Genomic DNA, 13112 nt, shown 5'->3' with positions numbered 1-13112 from the left:
GGAAACCTAGACATCTAGAGTTTTTGCGATCATCCCGAAGAAAAAGAGCCTGGCTCCTCCCCTGACTAATTGGAGGGAACTAAAATAAAGACGAGGCTGCTAATACTGCATCCTGGGGTCAACAAAACAGTATTTTCCCACTTGGTGGGTGCACATCCTCTTTGTATAGGTTAGCTTAATATTGTGTTCTCCCAATTTGACAGATGAGAAAAGAGCTGTCACCTGCCTAAAAAGAAAAAAAAAAAAAAAAAAAAGGTAGCGTCCAGGCTGCCTTGTTTACACTTGTTTAGATCCAGGCCCTCTACAGTACAGCTGCTTCATACTTATTAGAATATTGATTTTTTAAAAGATGGATTTCCCCAATCTAATAACTTGCAACTCTCAACTGAGCAAGCGGAACATTTGCCGGCAGAAAGTTAATTAAGCTAAGGTAAGGAAGGTGCCAGCTGGTAACTTAGAAAACAATAGAGCATGAATTAATTTGTGTGATTGAGTAGAAGGGGACACTTACAAGCTTTGCTTAATGAAGGATATCCCTTGTCTAAGTGTGTGTAGCAAGAAAAGGGATAAGGCAAAGGACCCAGAGAAGTGTAATGGTTTGTCCAAAGTAACCCTGCTCTTTAAGTTGCAAACAAGTCTCCATAGAAAAAGTAACTTACAGGCAGTAAAGTTGGACACAGATGTAAAAGCCAGGGTGACACCCAGTATTCTGATTCTCAGATACTTTGTGAACAAATTTATCTCGGAATTGGCTCCCAAAGAGTCTTCTCAAAGTGAAAAAATTTATTCTCGTCCCTTTTACTTTTACATTTCTTATTTTCTTCCTTACTGTAATTAAAATCTTGGCTCTGTTTGCAAGGGATTTTTCCTCCCAACAGAATTCAAGAATTTTCAGAATGGAATGTTGCAATGTCTTTCCAGGAGTTTAGAGATCTTCTGAAGCTCTAAGTAAGAGTCATTCTCAGGGCTCTTTGTAGGTCCACCACCTATATTTAAACTAGAACTTTAGAACTGTTTCTTGTCCAAAGGATGAAGTCATTTTCTTTTTTTATGCTGTTAGGTCATGTCTAAGTTATTTGTAATCAACTATATTGAGCAACTTGAATTTCTATCAGTGCAATAATTATAGACCAGAAAAAGCAGGAACATTTTAGAAGCTAGAAGTTCCTTAATACAATGAATCAAAAAAAAAAAAAAAAAAGTGATATTGTTAATTGGTTTCAAGATCCTGTAATTTTTTTAAACATTTTTTATTGAGTTATAGTCATTTTACAATGTTGTGTCAAATTCCAGTGTAGAGCACAATTTTTCAGTTATACATGACAAGATCCTGTGATTTTTATATTACTAATGTTTTATCTTGCTTATGTCTTCTTGATTGCAAATAACATGTTAATGGTCATGCATTCCTTTTTTATATGAATAGATAGAACTGAACACTTATGTAGTGAAATCTTACCCCATTTTTTCTATCCATATTGCAGTTGGTAAGATGAGCTCTTAACTGACAAATGCTTGGTAGAGAAGGAGGACCTAGTCAAAACAATTCTCTCATGACTTTAGTCTTACCCAACTTTCATAGCGGTCTAATAAGATTTTGGACAGTCTTTCACTAGGCCTATAAATATCCAATTCCCCTAAAATCAAGTTTTTCCACCTTAAAATCATTCTGCATCCTTTCCCAAAATGGTACTCAGTCACCCTGCTCAGGGAACATCCTGAAAAGAATCAGGAATTCTTAAAAGGCGTCCTGCCTTTCTACATGCCCTAACGCTCAAACTTAAACATTAAAAAGGAGCATCATAATTGGGATAGGTATGGTTTTTAAACACTAGGGAAAACACGAATAGTGTTTGGAACACAAATTTTGTCAGGAGTCAAAACAAAACAATTATGATGGAGAGTTTTCTAAGAGCGAAGTCCTGTGTACATCTGACAAGGCTTGGGAACAAACTGTGTTCCAGAAATGAAACAATTCCTTCACAAAATGCTAAATTGTCAAAGTTCATTAGCTTTGGGCTTTAAGGGTGAGGGTAGCAGTTTTCAGTTTCCAGTATTGATTGAATTAGCATATCCAGTTTCACAAAAATATAAAGACTGGTTCTAAGTTAACATGGGATGCACTTTCACTCCTGGCAGGCACTATCTTTCAGCCTGGGTCAAGATGGGTTTCTGGTAATCACCCCCGTTGCACTTGGGTCAAAGTTCATTTTACTTTGGCCATTAGTTCCCACAAAAATCATTAAAACATGTGACCCTGAAAAATACGTTGAATAGGCTGGCTGAAGCCTTGCTAAAGCTAACAGGGGTTCCTCCACCAAGACAGTTCCTGTTCCTACTTGTCATAATGGTTATCATAATCCACAAACTGAGTATTTCTTAAGCTTTGTCCTTGTACCTATAAAAATGTGCCCTGTCAGTGTTGAATGCCTAGCTGTGCAGAGTACACATCTAGTATATAAATTTTTTTCTTCCAACAGCATCAAATTGACGTCAGTTGAACGCAGTGCAAGGAAGGGCAACTCCTTTGCCAAAGATATAAAAGAGTTCAAGTCCAGGAAATACTTACAAAGTCCTGAATGAATAATTGCCACTATTAATTTACAGCCGAATTACTTAGAAAGCTGTGCCAGGTCTAACGGGGGTAATGGGGACCTCCTCAAAGGCTCTAACATGGTGGTCCTGGGGGCCTCTGAGAGTCTCCCAAGAAAAGTAAAGGCTCAGAGAGTAGTGCCATGAACTTTGACCCCCACCTCAGCACAAACAGGGCTGACCGCACCCCAGGCGGGCCAGTGGGTAACTGAAGTTGCAAGGTCTTCCGCATCTGAGGAAACCCCGCCTGCCCCTTCCCGCCCACCGTCAACTCCGCCAATCGGCAGGTGCCATCGACCGCTCGGCTTCCTAGGCACCTCCAATCAAGTACCTATATCCGGCCCAGGTCTGTGCCTCGAGATCAGGGAAGGTCAGTAGAGAGCCTATCGGATCCGGTTTGGGGGCGTGGTCGGGGGGCAGGGGGCGGGCGGACTGGGACGGTGGGGCGGAGCACGCTCGGCGCAGTCGGGTGCGATTGGCCACCCCTGGCAGGAGCCGCACCTCGGACAGCAGCAGCGGCGGCAGCGGGAGGGTCCGTGTGGCGCCCGGCGGCAGCGGCGGCGGCGGCGGCAACGGGGTCCTGCGTGCAAGAGTGGGACCCGACGTGGAGACCGCGGGCGGAGGCTGCGCACGGCCGGACCCGACACTCAGCGACCGGAGCCGGGGATACGCCGGGGGACCAGAGGCAGAAGAGCGACTCGGGAACAAGTGTGAGAGAGGAAGCGGCGGCGGCGACGCCGGGCCCCGGGGTGGTGACAGCAGGTCTGAGGTGAGAGAACCGGGGCGCCGGGAGGTGACTGAGTGAGCCGGGGCGAGGGGACCCGGGGCAGCGTGGGGTCGGCGAGGAGCCGAGGAGGGTTCCAGGAGTGGGTTTGACAGTACGGACTGTGGAGAGGAGACCCTGAGAGGGGCCGGCCCCGCTGGTCTGAGAGGGCGACCCCAAGAGGGCTTGGGACAGCGGTGTGAGGGGAGAGGACCTCGAGTTGGGCCAGAACAGCGGGTCTGTAGAAAGGGAGTCGGGAGGGCTCGGAACGGCGGGTCAGAGTGGGGGGCCCCCGTAAGGAGCCGGGACAGTGGGTCTGGGGGGGGCGACCCCCTGAGGGGCCGGAACAGAGTTGTCTCAAGGGAGGAGACCCCGAAAGGGACCAGGACAGGTGGTCTGAGCGACAAGGGGACCCTCAGAGCGCTTGGGACAGCAGGTGTGATGGGGTACCCCGAAAGAGGTTGGAACAGTGGCTGTGGCCCGGGGCCCCGGGTCTGAGTGGGGACCCGAGGGGCGTGCATAAGGGCGCTGTCCCGCCAGGTGGGCGAGGAGAGGGGCCTGGGTCGGGTTCGCGGCGCCAGGCGAGTCGAGACAGCAGTCCGCTGCTCCTCGGGTGCAGTCAGCCGAGCTTCCTAAAGGCTGAGTGGGAGACGGGGGACAGCCTGAGCCCCCGTGACTCTGTGGGTGACTCTGAGGAACGGAGATTATGTAATGAAACATCTAGCAGAACGCACAGCCTGAAGGGTCTCGCCCGAAGCACGGGGATCCTGGAAAGGGCAGGAGCGATGGACGCCAGGACCTCTCATCACTGGCCCCCTGGCTTCTCGTTCCTTTCTCCGAGTTGGGCGTGGATGCCTTGACATGAGGGGCTTCCTGCCCTAGAGAGCTTCATCAGGATGTGAAAAGTTGGGGAGGGTGTCTTTAACTCGCCACAAACTAGTGGAAAGGGAAAAGCATCCTTTTTGGAGAGCTGCTTTTGAATTAATTAGGCTGTTTATTTTGATAGACCTTGTATTTTTTCACTTTGGCTCAGCCAGGAGCTAGGAAACTTTGTCAGGTTGGCAGCACATCAGTATTAATGTTTACAATGCAGGCTTAAAGGAACTATATACTAAGTTTGACAGTCTTTGATGTGTTGAAAAGATGGGAGGTCAAGCTAAATTTTTAAAGGAGGTATTGGAGTAGCTAAACTAACGGCACTTCCCAATTAGATTTCTTGTCCTTAAAGCTACCAGGACTGAGCTTCAGGCATAATTCCAGGACAAGCTAAGGAGAGAGATAAGCCTATTTAACCACTGTGTGCACTGGTAGGAGGCAAGTGTGTGTCTGTTAAAATGCTGAAACAAATAGTGGAAAGTAATAGAGGGTAGGAGTTGAGGGGCAGTCTGCTACTTTGACGGATGTGAAAATTAAGCTAATGTCCAGGCCAGTTGTTCAGAGTCCTTAGGATATGTTAATACCGCCCTACCTTTCAAATGTTCTCTTGAATGCAGACGCTTTGTTAGGGTTCTACCCAGCAGCTTTGCATTTGAATTTTTTAATTCTCTTCTGTTTGTGTGCTGCTTCTCCTTGCCCTTTCTCTTTGCCATGAGTTTCTTTTTTTCATAGGAGATTTAGAAAATGACGGCTTGGGGGAAAATAATGGGGAATGTAATTACTATATCATTTTGCCGTTATTTGGATATCTTCTCTTTGTTTCAGGTTTCAGATAATGTCTTATTAGAAGCCTTTGCCCACATGCAGTAATGGGCAGCTTCAACTAAGAGGAAGAAAGAAATTCTGTATTATTTCCCAAAGACATAATGTAGAAGGCTTCTATAGAACTGCTGACTTAAATCCAAGACAAAAATTACTGAAGTCATCTTACATTAGGGTGATAATAAGTAGACAGAATGTATCGTTTGGGGATTTTTACTTGATACTACCTGGTAAAGAACAGTTCTTATATGGTTTCAGTGAGTGTACAGATTGTTGTGGTTATGAAAATTTCACCAACTAGAAGTCCTCCCCTAAGAAGCAGAAGTTACGGAGATGGGAGGAACAACAGCAAAAACACAAATACAAATGGAAAGTATGAGACACTATATTTAAGATGTATTAAGTGTAACTTTTTTACACTAAATTGATTTTTCTAGAACCCTAGGTAGAATTCAAGTAAAAATGAGACCAGTTAACTCAAGAGGTTATTTACAAGTGACATGTATTCATTATGTAGTGCGTGTTAACATATGAAGTGGTCTAGGGGAGGACTGGGAATCTCATTACTAATATTCTGCAAAGTAATAGAAATGTTTCAGCAGATAAGCTCTTCCATCATACTTGTTAGCTTATTTCTGACTGGTACAAATGGTAGTTTCTCTAGACAAATGTTACATTTAATTCCTCATAAGAAAAGAAAGTGTTCTGATGCTCCCCTGAGTGATTACTAAAGCAGTCATTTCAGCCACATTACGTTATGGTATTGATCCAGGGAGGATGACGAGAGAGTCATTATAATAGAGTTTTTAGTGATAGGAAGGGCCTGTAATAACTGTTTATTCCTGGGGACATAGGGCGGAGGTCGATTAGGAGGGTAGGAATTCTGTGGGAATTTATTTTCATTTCTTTCACAAAATAAAACTACACCTTGAGAAATAATTAATATGTAAATTAACTACACCTGTGTTCATTTAAACTGTTTCTTTTCCATTGAACAATATAATCCAAAGACTAAGGCGGAGCCTCACACTTCCTTATGAATGGTCATAGCCACCAAAGAATGCAGGTTCTTTTTGGCTTAGAGTCCTTAAACTATTCTTAGTTTTAGCAGGATGCAAGTACTGCCCAGTAAATATAATAATCCATTTTATACTTTCTTTACCACTTGAGTCATATACAGTCAAATCATTGTAATCTCAGAGTCTGCCTTGCTATCTAATTTGGTTTAATGTTTAAACCAGCCTGAATAAAAGTTCTCATTGCTTGCCAGTGTTCATAGTTGTTGGTTTCAGTGGTGTGGAAGAATGAATGAAAAGTAACAATTGGTACTTTTACTTAAACTTTATTTGTCTAGAGTTTATTTTAGAGTCATTAAAAACATCTTTCCATCATAATCTTTTCCTCCAGTCTTTGTTTCTTCCCTCCCCTAAAAAGAAAAGAGACTGACAGAAAGACAGAAAGCTTCTATGTGAAAGTGTTTTGTGACTCTTCTAAGAGAAGATTTCTTTTCAATCTCCAATGAGAGAGTCCTGTCAATCAGAGAGAATAGTTTTGAATTAATGGTTTAGAGTTACAGGATATTGTACAGTTGAATTTCTTCATGGGGAGTTTAGTTTGTAATTAGTTAGTTTTAACATCTGCTTAATTGATTGCCTTGCTATTTGTGAGGATACATTAAACTCAGACTTACCTTGGGGAAAAAAAATCAGTTATGTCTAACTGTAATAATGGATTAGATGCACTGAATTTATGGGCCAAAATATGATCTAACTCATTTACAAGCTATGGGCACCAAATTTAAAAACAACAAGTATTCAGAATTTTTCTGATAGTCAATGGGAAATAAGTGATAGATTTTATCATTCCAGCTGTATGTTATTAAAGTTATCTAAATACTTTATAAATCAGCCTAATGCATTTTTTCTATTGGACCTGAAATTCATTAGCGACATTGGAGTATATTTTAAGTCTTTGTAAATTATTTCTATTTTAGAACAGAATGACATAAGGGTCAGTTTCTTGATTTAACACTTGTTCTCTCCTAACCATTGTCCACTGTCTCACAGATACACATTTCCCATCCCCAGAGTGAATGGGAGAAGGAACATGCCTTGGGATAAATGGTTTATACCTAGCAAAACCTACTCTCATGTGGCCCATGTGGCTTCTCCCAGCCTTTGGAACTGACATGCTGGAGTCTAGTTTTGGCAGCCCTTTAACTTCACCCCTGGCCTCAGTGAAATGATGCTTAGCAAAATCAACCACTTATTTTGTTATACTTATTGTTTTAGTCAATTATCAAAGTACTAATTGAAATACTTCAATTTTACCTTCTTCCACTATTTTTTATGGACAGTGGGGTAACCTTTTACTTACAAATCAAACTAGGATTCTGCACAGTATTTATCTTTATATGTTTCACTTTCTGTCTAATGACACTGGGTTTTGTCCATAGCAGTCAAGGCTTATTACAATTCAAATACATTTTATTTACCCATTACAATAGATGGCACTAATCAAGGCAGAATGCTTTCTTAAATAAACTAATAACGTAATTAGTCTGGGCGGTAGACACACAAAACACAATTATATTTCATGGCCAATTTTCCAGTCTGTTGTGAATGTTAGCCTTTACTTTTTTTTTTAATTACACAATTTTCATTTTAATTTTACCAGAAATTTATATTTTGTTGAAAATTAAATCAAGTTTTAAAATAAGCCAGATGTTTTGAAAGAAAGTGAAAAAAAAGGTCTTGGATGAAGAATATTTTGACTTCTAAAACAAAGCCTTTACTTCTTGAAGGCTTTGTGTGTAAATACACAAATATTTCCAAAAACCTCATAAATATAGTTTTTAACTTATCTAGGTCAAGATTTAATAGCAGATATACAAAATAAACAATAGTATGCTTTGTGTACCTTGTCTCTTGTGCGAATTTCTCTTCTGTCATTGTATACCAGTTCCTTGTTCACATCTGTTTGTCTTTTACAAGATTGTGAGCACTTTGAGGGCAGAGACGGTCTTGTTCATCTTTGCATCACTGTGCCAAGTATAGTACCAGGCACACAGTATGAAGGACGCTCAATAGATGTCAATTGAAAAAGTGAATAAATTAGTGATCAGCAAATTAGTAGATTATATTTGTTTACACTTAGTTTCTTATCCTCATTAAGGGCTTTTAGTACATCAAAGGGGTGTTAAAAGAGAGTGATTCGGTTGGAACACAAGAACAAATGTTAGCATTACTTATCTGCCATATAAGAAACAGCATGATACATTGGAAGGAGAAAGGGCCTCAAACTCAGAGAGACCTAAGCACCTATTTTGGCTTTGTGACTATTTCAGGTGGCTTACCCTGAGTGAGTTACTTAAGTAGATACGTACCTCACAGGATTCTTATAAGGAGTAAATGAAGCAATTTATATAAAGCATCAAGGACAGTGATAAATGCATAGGAAGTGTTTAATAAGTGGGAGCTGCTTGTTATTTTAATCACTTGAAACAGTTTTTTACTGCTGTTTTTGCCCTACCCCAGTATCTAATCATTTGCTGAATCCCCTGGCTCCTGACTCCAAAAAGAATAATGAACAGATTCACATATAAGGAAATTGAGATTCAGTGAGGATGAGTGACTTCCCAGTGCCATACAGACAATGGCAAACTTGACCTCTGTCATCTAGATCTGATTTTTCAACTCCAGTACGTTTTTTACTTTATACCTCTCAACGGTCCAAAAATAGCTGATGAGGGCCCCAATAATGTGCCAAGGAAGGACTTCTGTGACAATTTTTCAGTCTCCTTTTCTTTTCCGTCCTTCCTACGTATACTGTTGCTCTCCGATTCCCAATTCAGTTCTGAGTTTGTCACTCATATGTTCAAAACCTTTAATAATTCCCCCAGCCTACTAAATTCAGTACAGATTTATCAACCTGTTTTTGAGTTCCTATAGCCCTATAATCCATATATAAATATATATATGCATATATATGGTAAATATATAGATAGATATATAGAGATATCCTGTGCCCCAACCAGAACAGCCTGCTTACAGCTGAGCACTTGCTGATTTGCCACCTTCTGGCCTTTGTTCCTTTTCCCTAGAATGCCTTCTGTTCCTCATTTTTCAGACCTACTTCTAATGCTGTCTTTCCTGAGGCCTTCTCTAATCATCTTTCTTGCTACTTTCTCCTTTAAATTCCCTAAGTACTTGCTTTGTACCTTTTCTTATTACACTGGTATTCTCTGTGATAGTACATTATAGATTTTGTACTTGTCCTTCCTAAATGTCCATCTTCTTGACTTTTTTTAAAAGGGCAGTGTCTTATACATCTAACCAAGTGTCTTGCAGCTAGTATCTGCTCAATAAATATTTGTTGAATTGTATTAAATTTAAGTACTTATTTTAGATTCAAAAATAATATTTAAATATTATTAATGCTACCAGGGAAGATAACAGATAATTCTTAAGTGAAGAACTTACTTCTGGCTCTGACCATTGGTAAACTGATGCCAGTGGTAGCAAATATTTGGAAACTTGGACATTCACATTCAGCGTGATAATATTCCCTGAAGTGACCTTTGATCTGGGTGTTAGGGATTTGTTGTTTTTGTTTCCTTAAGTGATGTTTTTATCTGTAAGGAGTGGGTTCTAACTTCAGGTCTTTGGGAGCTTGGTTTCCTTTCTCTAGGTATTACAGCCAAACCAAGTAAGATTCTTTGTCATTTGCAACAGAAGGTGGTGTTCACTTGAGTCAGAGGCAGAGTCTGGGAGAGCTCTGAAATTCTGGTCTTGCAAAGCAAAATTCCTTACTTTGTGATAGAAGCAATTTGCAACTGTGAACAATTAAACTTATTGTTATCCCTATCTTTCACATTGTATTCTCCGTAGTGCTTGCTACTTTCTGACACAGCGCATCTTTTTATTTATGCACTTGTCTTACATCCCTACACTAGATTTATACTCTGAAAGCAGAGATTTTTTTAATCACTGCTCTCTCCTCAACACATAAGACAGTGCCTACCTAGCATGTAGTAGTTGCTCAATAAGTATGTATTGAATGACTAAATAGATCAGTTTGGCTCTGGGTTTCCTCCAATTTGTTGGCTAAAAAGGCTTTGTTATTTTAAATATAGGAAGTAAAATCCTAAGGAAGTAAACTATAGCTTGGGAGAGTTGAGCTTATCTGCATATTTTATTCTCTGGGTTTTACATTTTTCTTTGAGCAGCCTTGAATTTAGTATATTTTTGTTTTACTGAGTACAGATAAATCCATTCCTACCACCACAACATGCATCCAAGTTGATTGTGTCTCAGTCTGACTACAATCTAAGAAAACTATATTCATTGTAATAAAATCTAATGGAAGCTGCTGACATGGCCCTTAGAGCCCAAAACTTAAGACCAAAGTTATAATAAAATTCAGTACAGGGGCATTCTCCCATTAAAAGCAATTCACTTGTCTTTCCTAGATGCTAAGTATTAACCCTGAAGGTTGGTCATATGAAGCTCCTGACGTTAATTTGGGGTTATCAGTTTTCTGCACGTACAAGTAATTTGGTTTGATATGTGTTTTAAGCCTGAATTAAAAGAACTTAGTCACTGGTGACTCATGGTGAGAAGTTTTCTTTTTCCCTGCTAGAACATATGCCATTGCCTCCAACCTGGCCTTTTTAAAACGTTGAAAACATAGAGAATCCTGTATTTATGTACTAGGTTTCTAGAAAAGTTCTGTTAGGTTTAAGGTGGTGTGGCCTTAATTATAGTGCTTTTTAGTAATGAGCACTACAATTGACTTTCCAAATTCCCATACAAATTTCTTTAGTCTCTATCTTTATGGAAGTTTTCTCATTATATGTGAAATGGTCAAAAGTCTACTAGTTAGTGGATGAATGACCACAGGGACTTTGTTCATTACTGTATCCCTAGTGCCTAGAACAGTCCTTTGTACTGAGAAAGCAATTAATATAAATTTGTGGAGTAAAGTCACATACATTCTTTTTTTTTTTCCTTCAGAGAACTGTTTATTTTTGTTTGTTTTGGGGGAAATAATTAGAGTTACTTAATTAGATTTATTTATTTATTTTAGTGGAGGTACTGGGGATCGAACTCAGGACCTCGTGCATGCTAAGCGCACACTGCCGCTGAGCTGTAGCCTCCCCCGTCACATGCATTCTTAATAACAGTGCAGCTTAGAAAAATGCTCAAGGTCTATTGAATTAAATTTTCTCCAGCCCTTTTAAATTAGGTAATCATCAATTCACGGTCAGCCTGGTTTGGGAGGCTGTTGGTGTTAGCCCACGGTAATTCTGCCCTAATAGCTTTTAGCATGGATTGTGTCCACCTGAAATCTCCTTGAGCAGTTCACTTACCAAAGGAAGGGTAAATGGGCAACACCCATAGGCACTTGCACCTGTGGGAACCAATGGGAGTTGTAACAGGAAATACTTCAGCTTGCAATACCAATCATCATGAGCAGCGACCGGGTCACACTGTTTTCATCTGCAGTTCCTTATTAGGATTGTACAGGGTTTCTTGGAGTTTTTTGTTTGTTTGTTTGTTTGTTTTTTAATATATATAAGTTTAAAAGAGAATTAACTTTAAATTTGAAAATTAAAATGTGAGTGGTTACTGGCATTTTCTTCATCATCAAGGAATTGGTGAGTTATCCTCCTTTGAGTTCTTTCTTTACCTTCTAATGTTGTGTCCCCCGAAACTTCATTCTGGCACATAGGGAGGGTGGAGATGGAGGGCGCATAAATGTAAAATAACTAAAACTCAAGCTGTCATTATCAGTAATAACAGCCAGTTATGATATTTACATGATACTATAACAGTAGGCATTGATAGAATTTCGTAGATTTTAACGTAAGTTTTTTTTAGCCTGAGCCAGTTTTCCTCTGTTGCGGAGACTGGAGGAAAAAAATCAGGAAAAGTTTTTAGAAAGTTCTTAACAAAATGTCGAAATGTGAATCTTATGTAAAATGCTGTTGACGTTAACTGTCTGACCAGGAAGTACTCTCTTTAAGCCTCATGCATAAAAACTGTGTCTGTAATAACTTCCTTTCTCGGGATGAAGGTGCTGATAGCATGGTCTTGTCCTTACAACTTAAGTGCAGTTCATTTTTTATCTTGCCTAAGTAAGAGGCAGCCTTTTAAAGAAAGCCATCTCTGGGGCAATCTTACTGATTGCTGTAGCTAAATAAAGAATTTTTAAAGTCTTTTTGTGTGTTGGATTGGAAACGTAGGACATGCATTTGGAAAGATCTACTGTGAGTAAGCTTGGTGTTTTGTTTTACATTTAATGCTTTGTTATAAATATGGTTTGCGTCTAAGATTGCTGATAAATTCTGTTGAATTTCATGTGAATATTTATGGCCTTAGTACAAAGTTGAGCTGAGAGTAATCAACCTCAAAAGTCACTGGATTCATATGCTCTGCTTATTTTAATTTCTGGTTTGATATTCAACAAATAAACATTAGTGAGAATTTTGGTCTTTCCTTTCTCCTAGATAAGTAAGGTAAATACTGAGCTGCAAATAAAATATCAAAATCTTGTCAGAAGGGTCTTTTAAACAAAACTTTTAAATATACTAAAGGCCATCTTTATTAAATGGATGCAGTTTATGCTATTGAATGCTATTACTAGAAGACAGTATTTCAAAATTAAGCTACTCAAAATGGCACACTATCCTGGAAATCTTAAAAAATAACAAGACCACTTCCTATTTTTCTTCAACAGAAAGGGGGAAAAGGAGAGAAAGCAGAGCAGTTTTTTAGTGTAATACCCAAGTTAGAGACAGAAAATTCAGAAGATTTGATCACTTTTACTTTGTTTTGTAATTTTTTTTTGGGTGTAGTATATAAGGGTAGTTGTATAAGAAAGAAAATACCTTAAAATATCTTAGCCATGAGGTAATAATTTATGGGGCTGCTCTAGTCCATAAAGTGAAATTAGATGAAATAGGAAAGAGATAATTTTTATTTAATATCTCATAGTTTGTATGTCAAAAAAATCATGCAAAATATTTTATAAACCAGGAAAGCTATCTTAATAGTTT

At 39.6% G+C, this 13112-nt stretch overlaps 1 protein-coding gene across 3 annotated transcripts in view; it reads left to right on the top strand.

The window, feature by feature from the left end:
* The first annotated feature begins 3078 nt into the window (after positions 1 to 3078).
* Positions 3079 to 13112, top strand: part of TAOK3 (TAO kinase 3) — a 144424-nt gene continuing 134390 nt past the window's right edge. Inside the window, exon 1 of one of the 3 annotated variants that reach the window (XM_031442819.2) lies at positions 3079 to 3361. The gene's annotated coding sequence lies outside the window, so the exon portion shown is untranslated. Of the gene's footprint in view, positions 3362 to 11588; positions 11712 to 12133; positions 12324 to 13112 lie in introns of those variants that run through there. The other 2 variants (XM_064481177.1, XM_031442820.2) reach the window with 2 other exon arrangements.

The sequence above is a fragment of the Camelus dromedarius genome, chromosome 31, assembly GCF_036321535.1.
Source record: "Camelus dromedarius isolate mCamDro1 chromosome 31, mCamDro1.pat, whole genome shotgun sequence".
Taxonomy (NCBI): domain Eukaryota; kingdom Metazoa; phylum Chordata; class Mammalia; order Artiodactyla; family Camelidae; genus Camelus; species Camelus dromedarius.
This window is presented reverse-complemented; position numbering and strand designations above follow the sequence as displayed.